At 39.0% G+C, this 15,651-nt stretch overlaps 1 protein-coding gene across 3 annotated transcripts in view; it reads left to right on the top strand.

Moving 5' to 3' along the window:
* Positions 1-15,651, top strand: part of LOC132129747 (IQ motif and SEC7 domain-containing protein 1-like) — a 144,733-nt gene that overhangs the window by 44,814 nt on the left and 84,268 nt on the right. The gene's annotated exons all lie outside the window — the stretch shown is intronic.

The raw sequence follows: 15,651 nt of genomic DNA, 5'->3' as shown, positions 1-15,651 counted from the left end.
TAATAGAAAGGTTAACAAATGAAAGATATGGTAACACAAAAAAAAACTACAAAAGCGGAACGTTTTCTACAACTGGGTGGACCGCAATCAGTATAAAGTTAGACAGCACGGCAGTGCATCGGCTCTGTTCTCTGGCTCTCTGTGTGCGCACTCAGGTGTGGTTTCGGCAGCTCTTCATAGGGCTCCTCGCAGGTGTGGATCATCTGTAATTAAGAGAAGGGGAAGAGACACTGCGTTCAAACACATGTATAGGATCAAACAGAGCTGGGGGATGTAACAATGACCATCGCCTGTTTCTGATACGTATCTGTTTGGACTTCGATCTCTTCCATTGAGTTCTTGGATTGTGGATCTGGAATTCAGCAGTTCGATTTATTATCACTGAAATAAACTCTAGTTGCATTTCTACTGCATTTGGGTCCTTCATTTCAGCGAAACCTGACAGATTAGGCCCAGGCTCTGTTCCTAAGTATATAATAATTATAATTACTGTTAACCCAAATTTTAATGGATTAATCGCCTATTTTCGTTTGCTGCATTTTTTTTTTAAATGCTAAAAAATAAAATAAGTTTGTGAGAGAAAAAAAGTCATTTATAAGTTGCATTTTATTACATTTAGAAATAATGGCAGGCCTAATAATGTTATAATGTACCAACAGGATATTTTTGTAACCTTAACTTTACAACACATCCTTTAAATTTAACAAATTTATCAGAACTAAACAAGAATTAAAAATAATTCTAATGGATAAATATAATTGCATTATATAATAATATAGCTTAGCTATAAACCAATAATAATAATAATAATAATAATTTATAGCGAAACATAAGGTAAGGTTGGGCTTTCTCATTCTCTCATTTGGGAGTAATCCAAACGTTTCCATAGCCGTGATGTTGCCCATTTGAAGCTTAACTATTATTCATGAGGTAAAATAGGCTTTGTAGTTCATGCATGTTTCAGTATGGACGGAAAAAAAATCATAATTAGCAATATGCCAAAGCAGGGCTGGACTGGGACAAAAAAAGGGCCCTGGCATTTTTGCTCAGACTGGTCCACCACAATCGGTCGGACGTAACCAACCAGTATACCATCCTTGCTGTCCCTGTAGATATGCATATCTACCGTTCCATTCCCAAAAACCCCTACAAAGCTGAGAACTAAGTGCCATGGACCAGTGTACTCACTCTCTCTTGACTGACTCCCTGGTGATCAAAGTTGCTCTTCTCCACTGCTAACTCAACCTGGCTTGACTATACATAAGGACCGAGAGAGAGAGATGATTACAATTATTTGGAAGTTATTAAAAGTACACTTAGTAAGGATCCATTTTGGTTATATAGTCCTGTATTCTTGAAGAGCAGGATTTCTAGACGGGACAATGTGCTCCATGTTATAAAAGCTAGTTAATCCTTTAGAACCCAATAGAATGTGGATGTAGAATACTTCTAATTCTAAAAAGAAATGTTTTTTTTTTCAATGAACCAGACAGCAGAAAAACTAGTTTACAATTGCAAGTATAGGCTACTTTGTTTTAAAGAGCACAACCCCTCTTTAATATGACCCCAAACAACATTTACCTCTCATTGTTTGTAGAAAAACAAACTATACTACCAAATTACTCACACAAAACGTCCTAATAATCTATATGATATTCATATTATTCACTCACCGTTAATATTGCATATTAATGATATTAGAAATTCATTAGAAACATGAGAAAATATCTACTTCGTTGAATATACAGCTAAACAAAAATATACAGCTTTCAAAATGCAAGGCGGGTTTTAATCCCCAAATATCATACGTTAGCTACCTCTCTTCCAACGTGTAACTCGTCGTGGGCGCTCTGTCCCTCCTTGACTTCACTATCAGACACCTGCTCCTCTGTCTGGGTGCCGCTGGCGCTGCTATGGCTAACGTTAGTCACCTCCATGTGCTATGTTCACCTGTTTATGTCGTCAGGTACTGTAGGCTTGGAAACTGAAGCTACAGCACAAAACATGTTGGTTATTTTTGCACATGTTGAGGCATCAACCTCTAGAATTTAAAATTTTTTGGCCCGCAATGTCTTTGTGCTTTTGTTTCTCCATCCTAAATCCACAGATTTCTAGCTCTTAGCCACTGACTGCATCTGACACAAGAAACAAAGGGAGAGGGGTGGAGCCTGTTAAGAGATGATTGGGCCAGACCAGTGTCAGTATGGAAAATTAACCGTTATGCCAGATTACCAGTCCAGCCCTGTGCCAAAGTGAATGGCTGCTGTTCCCAATGAATATGTGCGTGAGGCACCAGCGTGATCGAACAGCTGAAACAGAAAATACTCAATTTTTGGTAACACATGAGGCATAATAAAAAAATGCAAACTGTTAGCAGTTTGAAAAATCAAGAATAATAACCGAGTTAATAATAATTATTGCTAAATGCTAGACCGTTCTCATTTCGCTCTGCATATGGAACCTGAAGATTTTTTTTAAACCAAGAATTTAGCTTTTTATCCATATATATAAATATATGCCTTAGATTTATTTACTGTTTAATAACAATAGCATGCATATGATCCTTTGTGTAAAGGTCTTCCTTTAATTTTTGATGAGTAGACCGTAGCCTAAGACTATCCTACTTTTTGAAATTAACTCACTGTAAAAAATGTTTTTTAAAGATCTTACAATGTAATAACATAATGTTATTGTTGTTTTACTTCCTCCTTTTATCTCATTTTACAATTAAATTCATTTCGCAATCCATCCCTTTGCACCACCTGGCTGTAGTTTCGCAAATGATTTTAACACGCGACTGAATTACAGTTACTGCTGCGGCAGTAATGCCCATTTAGGCTGTCCACCTACTGTACGTTGCAGGCCTGAGGTTTGATGAAAACTGCTCTCCCACGCAGCAACAGATGAACTCCGGGCACCTAGAGCGCTATCTGTTGTCTTCTTCCTCATTCTCTCCCCTAAACGTAAAATAAGCCATTAAACATTAAATAAAAATATATATAAATTAGTGCTGTCAACGTTAACGCGTTAATGCATGCGATTAATTTTTGTCTGGTTTAACGTGTCAAAATATTTAACGCAATTAACGCAGCATCCGTATTTTTTCTTTCAAAAAGAGCTGTGAGAGAATGAGGCGAGATCCATAGACAGTATATAAACGGTGAGAATAAAGCTTCCTGTCAGTAAAGTTAAAGAACAAAGGGAACAGAGAAAAGGACTTGCTGCTCTTGACTAAATAACTTTTGTAGCTTTAATAAGGATTAACTATCTAATTTATAGTTTATGCAGTGCAGACTGCATATAACTTTGATAACTTTATTAAATTTCTGTATATTTCCTAACTGTTAAGACAGGAAGGGCAGGAGTAAACATGACATTTATTATGGGTTTATGTTAGCATTGTTTTAAGTTTACTTAAATTAAAAACTGTTATATTTTTGAAGCCTAATAATAAATGTAAAAAAAAAAAATCAGTAGCTGTATTAATATCAGTAATACTGGCCTTCATTCATAAAAAGATATCATTTAAACAAGTATTTAAATTTAACTGTGAAATTATTACATTAAAAAATATATCAAAAACGTACAAAAACATTTCTTTTTTTATTGCGATTAATTGCGATTAATCACAGAAAAAATGTGTGATTAATCTAGTTAAAGTTTTTAATCGATTGACAGCACTAATATAAATATATAACTATATGCATATACATGAAAACACTATAATGAAACATTATAAAAATAAAATACACATTATAAATGTAAATAAGCATATTAGGATCAAACCATAATTTGGCCTCCTTTTAGTCTCACCGGGGTACACTCTCCCCCTTCTAAATGTTTGAGGTCCAGACCATTTGGACTCTTTTCACCGTCAGGCTCTTCAGGAAAAACCAAGTTGTTCCTTTCTACCACTGGAGTGTTAGGTCTTTCAACTTCTCACATTCTTTCATTGACAAGACCTTCTCTTCTCAGATTTCCACCAACTTTCTTCCACATTTTCAGGCACATTGACAGTTCCCGTCTCACTGAGAAGATTTTGTTGATGGGTTTAGGATCTTGTCACTGGTCTCTGAGGTACTTTCTCTTCCTCTGTCTCTTCTGGCATTCTTACCAGGTATCCGATAGGCAGAAGATGATTTCTATGTACTGTCTTGACAGTTCCCTTGCCTTTCTCGGGTTTTACATGGTAGACATGTAAGTTTGGCATCTTACTGACAACCACATACGGTAAGGAACTCCATTTGTTCCCTAGTTTGTTCTTTCCTGAGACTCCTAGATTTCTCATTAGCACCCGATTCCCTTCAAGAATTTGATCTCGAACCCTCTTATCATGAAGTCTTTTGTTCCTTTGATGGCTCCTGTCTGCAGCCTGTGCAGCTACTTGGTAGGCTTTTTTAAGGTCTGTCCTCAGCTTAAATGCATATTTCTGGTAAGTTTCCGCTTCACCTTATGGTGCAACAGAAAAACAGAGATCAACTGGGAGTCTTGCTTCTCGTCCAAACATGAGGACATAGGGTGAATATCCAATCGCATCGTTTCTTGTACAGTTATAGGCATGTACTAATTGACAGACATGCTGACTCCATTTATGCTTCTGTTACTTGTCAAGAGTCCAAAGCATCGACAGCAAAGTTCTGTTGAACCGTTCAGGCTATGCATCCCCCTGGGGATGGTATGGAGTCGTTCTTGATTTTTGAATCCCCAACATCTTCAGCAACTCACGGATTAACTTGCTTTCAAAGTCGCGGCCTTGATCCGAGTGTATACGTGCTGGTAATCCGTAATGAACAAAGTACTTTTCAAATAACACTTTTTGGTCTTTCGTCTGAAAAGCTTGAGCGTACCTAGTGTAGTGATCAGTGACTACTAGGATGTTAAACACTCCTTTGGAAAAAGGCTCCAGGCACAAGAAATCAATACAAACAAAATCCATAGGACTATTGCTGGTGATCTGCTTCAATGGTGCAGCTCTTTGGGGTTGTGTCTTACGAAGAAAACACTTTCCACAATTCTTCACATACTGTTCAATTTCATTTGACATCTTAGGGCCAGTAGAAACAATCTCTTATTCAAGTAGTGGTCTTATCTACCCCTAGATGTCCAGTTTCATCATGCATTGCCCGAGAGATCATTAACCGATACTACTTTAGTAAAACAAGCTGAAGGCACTCTCCATGCTGTTGTCGCTGTACTACCCAGAATAATAGGCCTCTCCTTACAGTGAGTTTGGATCCCTCTTTCTGTAGTAGGTATACTTGAGGATCCTTGTCTCTTGTCTCTGCTATTTCTCAAGTAAGTGGATTGTTGCCTGTTCTTACTGTAAGTCGTGCCCCATACGAGTAGTCATGAAACTTGTCTACCACTGCCCACTTGAGTGCTAAAAATTCAAGTTGATGAACAGGGAAAAGTTGTTCAGAGGGCTTCAACTTGCGGCTGGCAAATGCTATGAGCCTTAACCCTTCTGGGTTCTCCTGGTTTAAAACTGCTCCCAACCCATTCTGGCTGGCATCTACATGCAGAATGTAGGGCTTGGTTGGATCAGCAAATGTCAACACAGGTGCATTTGTAAGACACTGGATGATCTTCTGAAATGCCTCTGTACGTTCTTTCGTCCACCTATCCGCAAAAGCTTCAGACTCCTTGAAGTACATCCTTTTGCTTTTTGCAGCTTTCTTAACATGTTGAGTAGGCAGATATACCTTGGTAAGCTCAGTAAGGGGTCTGACTATAGCAGAGTAATTAGCTATGAAACCCCTATAGTACCCACAGAATCCCAAGAATGATCTAAGGGATTTCAAGTCAGTGGGTTGCTTCCAATTGGTTACAGCTTCATCCTTCGCTGGATCAGTGGCAATACCCTTCTCGGAGATTATATGCCCCACATATTTTACCCTAGGTTGACAGAATTGGCATTTGTCGAGTGAGACTTTTAATCCACTTTCTTCCAGTCTATTGAGGACTTTTAGCAGACGTTCCTCATGTTCTTCTAATGTTTTGCTGAACACTATGAGATTGTCCAAGTACACAAGTAAATCCAGCAGATTCATGTCCCATACGGCCTTCTCCATTAATCTCAGGAATGTAGCAGGGGCTCCAGAGATTCCTTGCAGCATCCTTTCAAACTGAAAGAACCCAAGCCGGTATATGAACACAGTCTTGTCCTTGTCTTCATCAGCCATCTTGATCTGATAATAACCGCTCCGTAGGTCTAAAACGGAGAACCACCTGCTGCCCGTAAGACAGTCTAACACCTCGTCAATCTGTGGAACTGCATACTGATCAGGGATGGTTCTTGAATTTTGGGTACTATAGTCGATACACATACGCACCATGCTATTCTTCTTCCTAGCCACAACAATGGGGGAAGCATATGGACTCCTTGACTCTGTGATGATTCCAGTAGCCAACAAACGCCATAAAGATGGCGGTGTATATCATCAATGTCGGCAGGGGCCAGCCTACGGGATCTCTCTCTAAATGGTGTGTTGTCATTCAGGCGAATGGGGTGTTCCACTTCTTTAGCAGATCCCACATCCCATTCATGGAGTGAAAAGACATTCGGCCTCTCAGACAGTTTCTGGGATAACCTATCCTTATAACCTATCCTATCCAGCAGGACTACTTAAAGTTGACGGTTGATCAGCAACTAAGATACTCTTGTCAATGGATTGCATCACCTTGACTTTGCAAGTAGGTTGACACTCACGTCTTGGTGGAATTCGGAGTGGACCTGGCCATTGAATTTCAGCCACCACATCTTCTGGGTTTGTTTGTTCACTGAGTTCCATTGTGGATGTCTTTGGGTTCGGAAGATTTACTGGCATTGTGTGAACAATGTCTACTCCAGCAGACTCTTTACAAAGCTGGGCTAACCTCTGGAACATACTGGCATTGGTACCGATGAGTAATGGCAGCTGTTTGGGTCCATGAGGCTCTGAGCACACTAAGGCCAATACACTAATAGACTGCTGCACTTCTGTCAACTTCTCCGGAAATTGCAGCTCTACTTCCACATAGCCACAATAAGGGAAACTTGCGTCACTCAAATACCCTTACAGCTAGTCCAGAAATGAGTTGAATCAGAGTATCAGTCAGGTATTTATTATACTATTCCTCAGAAATAATGGTTACTACTGATCCACTGTCCAGCAAATCTTGACCAGGTGTTCCATTTACTTTCATTGGAATAACCGAAGATGGTCCCACTAGTCCTTCAGGGATACATGTTGTTGGTTTGATTTTAACTGTGCTACTTTTCACAGAGCAGTTGTGTTCCTCTACAGGAGCCTCCTCATTCCTCGGGTTTCCTCTAGCTTTTCACAGAGATTGAATGAGTTTCTGGATCACTTCTCATTTACAGGAGCTCTGCATTTTGAAGCAATGTGTCTGTCACCCCCACACCTATAGCAGAAGTAATTTTCTGAGCTTTTAGAAGATCCAGCTACTTTTGACTAGGTGAACTGCACTGGACCTGCTTGGTTTCCCGTCTGAGCCGGCTCTTTACCTACATTAGTTGTTGGTTGTACAGCCAGCCCTTTCCCTTGCTGTCTGAGTTTTTTCACTTCTTTCTTCAGAGCTTTTACTTCTCAAATTTCATCATTGAATTCGGATTCCTGATAGCTTTTGTTTCTTTCCAGAAATTGCATCATCCTTTGACTTGCCTGTTAACTCTGCCACCATAGTTTGTGGCCTTGTCCTTGATCTCAGTTGACAGCTCTAAAAAGGGTGAGTCTTTGGAATTCTCACTTCCAATTTGCACTTGACCAACTGTCGGATTAGACTTTTGTCTTTCATTTTCTCTTACCTCCTCTTCCCGAATCTCATGTAGCAGATCTAGGAAATCAGGTGGGTTATCTTTTCATTCCCTTAGGCGTAACTGAAGCAACATGATGTCAGACTGTGTCGCCCCTCTGATGAGTTGCTCCAGACGTGCTTTTCCTGCCAGCTGGGCAGGTAGGCCTCTTCTTTGTACAACTCTGATCAAAATTTTCTCAAGTCTCCTTAGGAAATCCGACAAGCATTACCAATGATTTTGCCACAATGCTCTGAATGTGAAATATATACAGTAGAGCTTCACCATACTCTTTTGGAGATGCTTAGGTGTTTGTAAACCTTACTGCTTGGATAATCTCCAAAGCTGGTCCTCGCAAACTCTCCACTATCCTTATTTGTAGAACGATCACTTTCCTCTTCCATGAGCATTGCTTGTTCCATCCAGTCCTACCAGAAAGACTAAGGAGGTGTAGATAAGACTGAAGTATTTATTTACAAAAACATACAAAAAAACAGAATTATTTTGGCGTAGGCCCCATCCGTAGCGTGGATCTGAAGTTTGTAGTTACCAGCTAATCCTGACGAAGACGAAGGCAGGTGAGAACTACCCCCCGCATGGACAGGGCCAACCTGGTGGTGTTGGGGAGGATGGAGGGAAACAACAGCGGCAGGATCTGCGAACACAATAGGATGTGAGTAGTGCCCTTTTATATCCCTCGTGTTGAGAGCCGATTGGCTAGACCTTAATTGGAATGTGACGTAGCATTTAGTCTTCCTTGTAGAACTTGCGCTAGAATGGGTATGATACCTGAACAGGTCCTTAGATGTCTAAAGGAACTGCTATCACTCTAGATTTTGGTGGTTTTTGCAAGCAAATCACCTACCGTTCTGATGATAGAAGTTAGGTGAACTTGATTCTTGATTTTCCTCTATTTGATCAGATTCGTCAGGCAAGACAAAACTTTCCCCTCCACCATCAAAAGCAGTAACCTCCATTCTATTAGCACTCAGCATCCATTGATCTGATACATCAGCAGGCAATACAACGAGAGGCAGTCTCTCTGCATGCACTTTCTTACAACATTCACAGAGCACTATCAAAGACTGTGACTCTTGGTTATACATCCGTCCTCTTACCCTGACTCTTCCAAGGGCTTTGAGGGAATGCATAGTTTCTTCAATCTTAGAAACATCTGTTTCTTCTGGAATTCCACTCACAATGATTGCATAATTTGGGACAATGCAGCAATAAAGACTATACAATCCAATACTGGTTTTACAAAGCTTTGTTTATATATTTAAATATCCCAATGACTTTGGTAAAGCAATAAGGAAAAAAATAAACTGTGTAAACAAACATTTATAAGGTCAAATCAAATATTTTAAAAGAAGTGACAATGTGAAATAAATCATATTTCTATTTTCACAAGTGTTAAATGGTTAATTCACCCAAAAAGGAAAATTGTCATTTATGACTCACCCTCATGTCATGAGGGTTCACCCTCATGATGAACACCGAGCCCAGCTAGATAACGAACGAAAGATTGACTCGTTTTCGAGTAATATTCTTGCTTGTATGATTTATTGTCTTGCTGCTTGACCTAAATGTTAGTTAATTCTGTGAGACAGAGCAAAATTCGTAAGTCTGTGAATGATGGTAAGACGTCCAGGTCTTGATTCAGCAGAGCATCCCCAAACCATAAGAGTCACCACCATTGTGTTTGTGTTGGGATTCTGCCAAAGGTAATGGGGCCTGTGGTGCATTCTGCTTGTTTCTGTTCATAAGACTTTGTCTGGACTTCATCCATCCAATTCATCCAGGATCATATAGGTGCCTCTTAGCAAGTGTGAGTGCAGCCTTTGTGTTTTACAAGCTTTCCCTCTTGCTCTATCATCAGAAACAGAAAGACACTGGGCAAAAACCAGATGCATGTAAGGGACTTGTACACTGGCCTCGGCTGAGGCCAGAGACTCCTGAAGGTTTGGGGTTTCCCTGTGTCTTTCTGAATAATTTGAGCCTTGTTCTCAGAGAGACGGCATTAGAGAACAGCTTGATTTATGTATGGTCACAATTAAAAAATAAACAAACATGACTTTTCATCATCACTTATGTTGCCTGTGCAAATTTCATAGTTCTCTTCCTGTGTACACAACCTAAAACAGTTTTGTTGAATGTTGGAAATTTATAACTTTTTAATTTTCATTATGGTAATTTTAATTGCATGCTAACTAGTCCCTTTTGAATATGATTGTGTAGCAGAAATGACTCGAACCAGACAAATTAAAGAGTCGATCAGGGCTGTGTTTGAAACACGAGCCGAATTCCTCAGGAAGTCATAAAACATTCTGTGCCACAAGTCCCAAGCAAGATAACCAACCAACCAAAGCTTTCACAGAACAGTTTTCAACATTAACACCACTAGAACAATTACTGACAATTTCAATTCGGAGAAGAGATTTGTCAAATTTGTTGTTCGTAATTGATAAGCAACGCTGGACATCACATGTAAACCCATGAGAGTTAAAGACTTCCATTGACTTTCCCCCACCTAACAGAACCAGACTGAAATTCCTAAAGGGGAAGGGAACCTCTGGTCTCCACAGAAGTCTTTGTCAAGAGAATGGCAAATAAACTGTCTTTTGTACATATATATGGACCAGAATGAAAGACTAATAAATGAATCAGTCCATCGCTTCACTCCATATTCATATTTAACCCACACATTTGACTATCTTTTTATAATCACTTATTGTGTATGTCTTTTAATAACTATGGGATAACTTAAGGATTCATAATCATGTTTGGTATGTTTGTGATGGAAACTGTTTGCTTGAACTAGGCCTGACAATCAAATATTTATCAAATGTATCATATTCGTGTTATAAGAATCATGTCCAAAATTATACCCTACAAGAGCGGGAAAATTCGGACCACATGCTTGGTAAGATAAACAAATGCCTTTGGTGTGAGAGACCTGGGTTCGAATCCACTGTGAGACACCAGTGTGTCCCTGAGCAAGACACTTAACCCCTAGTTGCTCCAGAGGCATGCGACCTCTGACATTTATAGCAATTGTAAGTCGCTTTGGATAAAAGCGTCACCTAAATGAATAAATGTAAATGTAAATGTAAACATATGATTTATGATGCCCCCGAGCCAAGACTATATCTGATTGGTCAAGACAACATTTGAGGTGTGGCCAACAGGCCAGTTTAAATACCCAGGACACCATAAAATCTTGCTTTTTAGTTGTAAGCTTTGCTTTTGCTACTAGTCATGCCAGCTTTTAGTTCTAGCCTTGCTTTGGCTATCAGTCATGCCAGCTTTTAGCTTTGCTTCTTAGCTTTAGCTTTTAGCCATGCTGTTTGTCATCACTGTTCTTTGAGCACGTTCCCAGCGTGCTTCAGCCTGCACGCCTGCTGCTACTTAGCCACGATGAGAAGAAACACCACATAGTCTCGTCAAACTTTATTTCTTTTCTTTTCCGTTTGAGAGTTTCGTGTTCTGAGTTAAGTTTTGTAACGCCGTCTGACCTCGTCTGCGTGTTCAACTTCAACCAGCCCAGACAACTCTGCATCTTCAGCCAGCCAACGCCCCACCACGGGCCTTCTCAAGACGTCACTTCAACGACTACTGAACTTCCAGCCAATCAGCGACAACTTTACACAGGCAATGTACCTTCAGACATTTGTGCTGGTGTATCTAATATAATTTTAACCTCATTGAGGAACTCAATGCGAGGGTTAATTAAGTGATTGATGATTGTTCATGTTTATGCAATTTAACGTATTGCTGTAAACTTGGGATTCCATATTTCCATTCTCTTAAACTCATCCTTCCCTAACTTTCGATCTTCCTGCAACTTGTGTGAATGTGTGCGTGCGTGCGTTTATGTGTTAGATTAGTTTATATGTCTTAGATTTATCTAATAAAGCCTTATTCATATTGAAAAGATAAGTATCTTGTGTTTTGTGCTTACAAGTTAATGTCTTAAACTGCCGATCTTGTTACTGTGCTAATTGATAGTGTTTTCACTATAGTTTGGATATTAATATCCAGCGCAGATTTGATGTTAAACGGCTCGTTCAGTGAATCGCAGGGCGTCTCAGTGATCAGCCGTGAAACAGTGATTCTGTTCAAATTCCCTTTAAAATCTTAAATGATTCCCTTTGAGCTAAATTGACCTGTTTCCTTTACAATTGAATGAGCCCTTTGATTGGATCTGGTAGCTACAGTGACCTCGGAGTAAGAGAGAAAGAGAAACAGACTAGTATTAGTGTAGATGAAATTCTTATAACGATGTAGCAAGTACCTCGGGTGTTATGGAAAGAGTTCCTGGTTCCAGTTTGCCTAATTAATGCAGCCTAAAAATCCTTTAACGGATTTGAATATTAAAAATGTGTTAGTGTGTTATGTGCAAGCCAGATTACAGAGATAGGTCTTTAATCTAGATTTAAACTGACAGAGTGTGTCTGCCTCCCGAACAATGTTAGGAAGGTTATTCCAGAGTTTAGGCGCTAAATAGGAAAAGGATCTGCTGCCTGCAGTTGATTTTGATATTCTGGGTATTATTAAATTGCCAGTGTTTTGAGAACGCAGCGGACATGGAGGACTATAATGTAACGAGCTTGTTCAAATACTGCGGTGCTACAGCTAAACCATTCAGGGCTTTATAAGTAATAAGCAAAATTTTAAAATCTATAGGATGTTTGATAGGGAGTCAGTGCAGTGTTGACAGGACCGGGCTAATATGGTCATACTTCCTGGTTCTAGTAAGAACTCTTGCTGCTGCATTTTGGACTAGCTGTAGTTTGTTTATTAAGCGTGCAGAACAACCACCCAATAAAGCATTACAATAATATAACCTTGAGGTCATAAATGCATGAATTAACGTCTCTGCATTTGACATTGAGAGCATAGGCCGTAATTTAGATATATTTTTGAGATGGAAAAATGCATTTACAAATGCTAGAAATCTAAGGAAAGATTGCTTGCATACCAAGGTTTGAACCATGCTAATGCACTTTCATTATTGCCAGCAAAGTTTTCTAATCTATTCAAAAGAATGTTGTGGTCAATTGTGTCAAACGCAGCACTAAGATCCAATAAAACTAATAGAGAGATACACCCACGATCAGATGATAAGAGCAGATCATTTGTAACTCTAAGGAGAGCAGTCTCAGTACTATGATACGGTCTAAATCCTGACTGGAAATCCTCACATATACCATTTTTCTCTAAGAAGGAATATAATTGTGTGGATACCACCTTTTCTAGTATCTTGGACAGAAAAGGGAGATTCGAGATTGGTCTATAATTAACTAGTTCTTTGGGGTCAAGTTGTGGTTTTTTGATGAGAGGCTTAATAACAGCCAGTTTGAAGGTTTTGGGGACATGTCCTAATGACAATGAGGAATTAATAATAGTCAGAAGAGGATCTATGACTTCTGGAAGCACCTCTTTTAGGAGCTTAGATGGTATAGGGTCTAACATACATGTTGTTGGTTTAGATGATTTAACAAGTTTATTCAATTCTTCCTCTCCTATGGTAGAGAATGAGTGGAACTGTTCCTCAGGGGGTCTATAGTGCACTGTCTGATGTGATACTGTAGCTGACGGGCTTTCTGTAGGATGGGTTACTTTCCCGCCAAGCAATACGAAATACTTCTAGTTTTTTTTTCTTCCAGCTGCGCTTAATTTTTTGGGCTGCTCTCTTTAGGGTGCGAGTATGCTCATTATACCATGGTGTCAAACTGTTTTCCTTAACCTTCCTTAAGCGTAAAGGAGCAACTGTATTTAAAGTGCTAGAAAAGAGAGAGTCCATAGTTTCTGTTACATCATCAAGTTCTGAGTTTTTGGATGTGCTAGGGAATTGAGATATATCAGGAAGATAACTTAAAAAGCAGTCTTTTGTGTTAGAAGTGATGGTTGTACCATACTTGTAACAAGAAGTAGAATTTAGAGTTTTAGCTATATGAAGTTTACACGAGACAAGTTGACAATGATCTGTGATATCATCGCTTGGCTGCATAATTTCATCAACATCAATTCCATATGAAAGTAAAAAAAAGTGAAAATCATGACATTTGCCAATTATAGTAACCCATACTTGGAATTGGTGCTCTGCATTTAACCCATCCAAGTGCACACACACAACAGTGAGTAGTGAACACACCGTGAACACAGACACCACGCAGTGGGCACCTACAACTAAAATAAAATAAAATTGACTCTGAATTGAATCCAGTGAGACTTTAAATGAGTCTAATAGATTATGACCATTAGGAACAGTCTGCATCACCTGACCAACCATAACACTTTTGTCATAACAGATGCATCTTAAAGACACCGTTACAGCAATCAAACAAAAGCCCAGTATCAGCATGTGCTCAGCATGTGACACTACGTAGATTATGATTTTGACAATGAGTAGTAGCGAAAAGTTTACAATGCATACTCAGGACTGTGTCAGCGCACAAATAGACAGACAGAGGCAGATGATAATGGCAAAATATTAAACAGGATCAAGTTATTTGGCATGATCTCTGCATTAGTTTCTAAACTTGTACTTAACTGCACTGCCATCTGGTGGCTATATAATACATGGGACGCTTTAAAAAAATCAAATCTCATCTGAAATAACATGCTGCTGTATATGCATTCAGAATTTATAGTCTCTCTCCATCACCAATACGGATTAACAATTTTGATTCAAATGCTGTCATAAATATGATCTGAACCACAAACTTCATGATAAGAACACTAAAGCTGTGCCTGAAATTAGACATTTACTGCTGTCTGGTAATTGTGACCCTGTGTACTGTACAGGAGACCATAAAAGATTCAGACAGTGTAAATATGCCTTCCTAGGCACATGAAGCCTAGACAAACCACCACAGCGGTTCCCCAGTGCTCAGGTTCAGACTTTATAGTATGAGTTAACGCAGACCACAAAACATATTCAGCCCATCAGAATGCTGTATATTAAAACACTGTGGAGGAGATCAAACATTGCAAATGGTTAGACGAGTAGTAGAAGATATAATATTCATGCCATACACCAATGGAAATTACTCGCTTCTCAAACCGCACATAATCAGCTTTACTAAAAACGACCACAGTCCTTTTTCTGTAGTTTCCTTTCCATATTAAATCTGAAAGCCAGTTCACACTGCAGTGACAGCCGACTGATTACAGTACGTACAGTAATGCACAGACATTCCAGTGCCCGAAAAACACAGATTCAGTATGTTCAGTCTGCAAAAATAAGACACTGATCCAACAAAACTCAGCAAACATGTTCTTAACAAATTTTAATGACCAAAAAATGTTATATTTAGCTGTGTCCCATATTTTGCATGTAACCTCAATTGGACCCTTTAATCCCTTTTTTTGTGCCCATTTCCACCTCTGTTTATCCTACAGTATGAACAGGCGCAGTGGATGTGTACAGAACAACAGCTCAGTCTGATTCATAAACACCAGTCAAGTGCCATTAGTTTCTTAAGTGAAGTCTGGACCATTACAGACATGTACATTTTTAATTTTCTTTGGAATTAAGTGACATTTATTTGATTTAATTTCATGTGATGTTGCAATTTAACAGCAGTAGCACCAAAATATGTTTGATAGTTAATCAACAGTGGACAGGTGGTGGGTAATAATAATAATTCGGTTTAGTGGACAGGTTTAATGCACATCTCTATTTTTTTAGATTTGTTTTTTTTTGTTTTGTTTTTAATTGTTTTAGTACCATTTCAATTTTTCAGATAGTGACATTAAATTCATGGCAGTACCACACATGGAATTCACATTCACAAATGATTAATTTACTGGCCGTGCTGTTTAATTTCTCAGAACAGAAAGTGATTCTC

This window comes from Carassius carassius, chromosome 46 (assembly GCF_963082965.1).
Source record: "Carassius carassius chromosome 46, fCarCar2.1, whole genome shotgun sequence".
In the NCBI taxonomy this organism is placed as follows: Eukaryota; Metazoa; Chordata; class Actinopteri; order Cypriniformes; family Cyprinidae; genus Carassius; species Carassius carassius.
The sequence above is the reverse complement of the archived record's forward strand: the minus strand, read 5'-3'. Positions and strand labels throughout refer to the sequence as shown.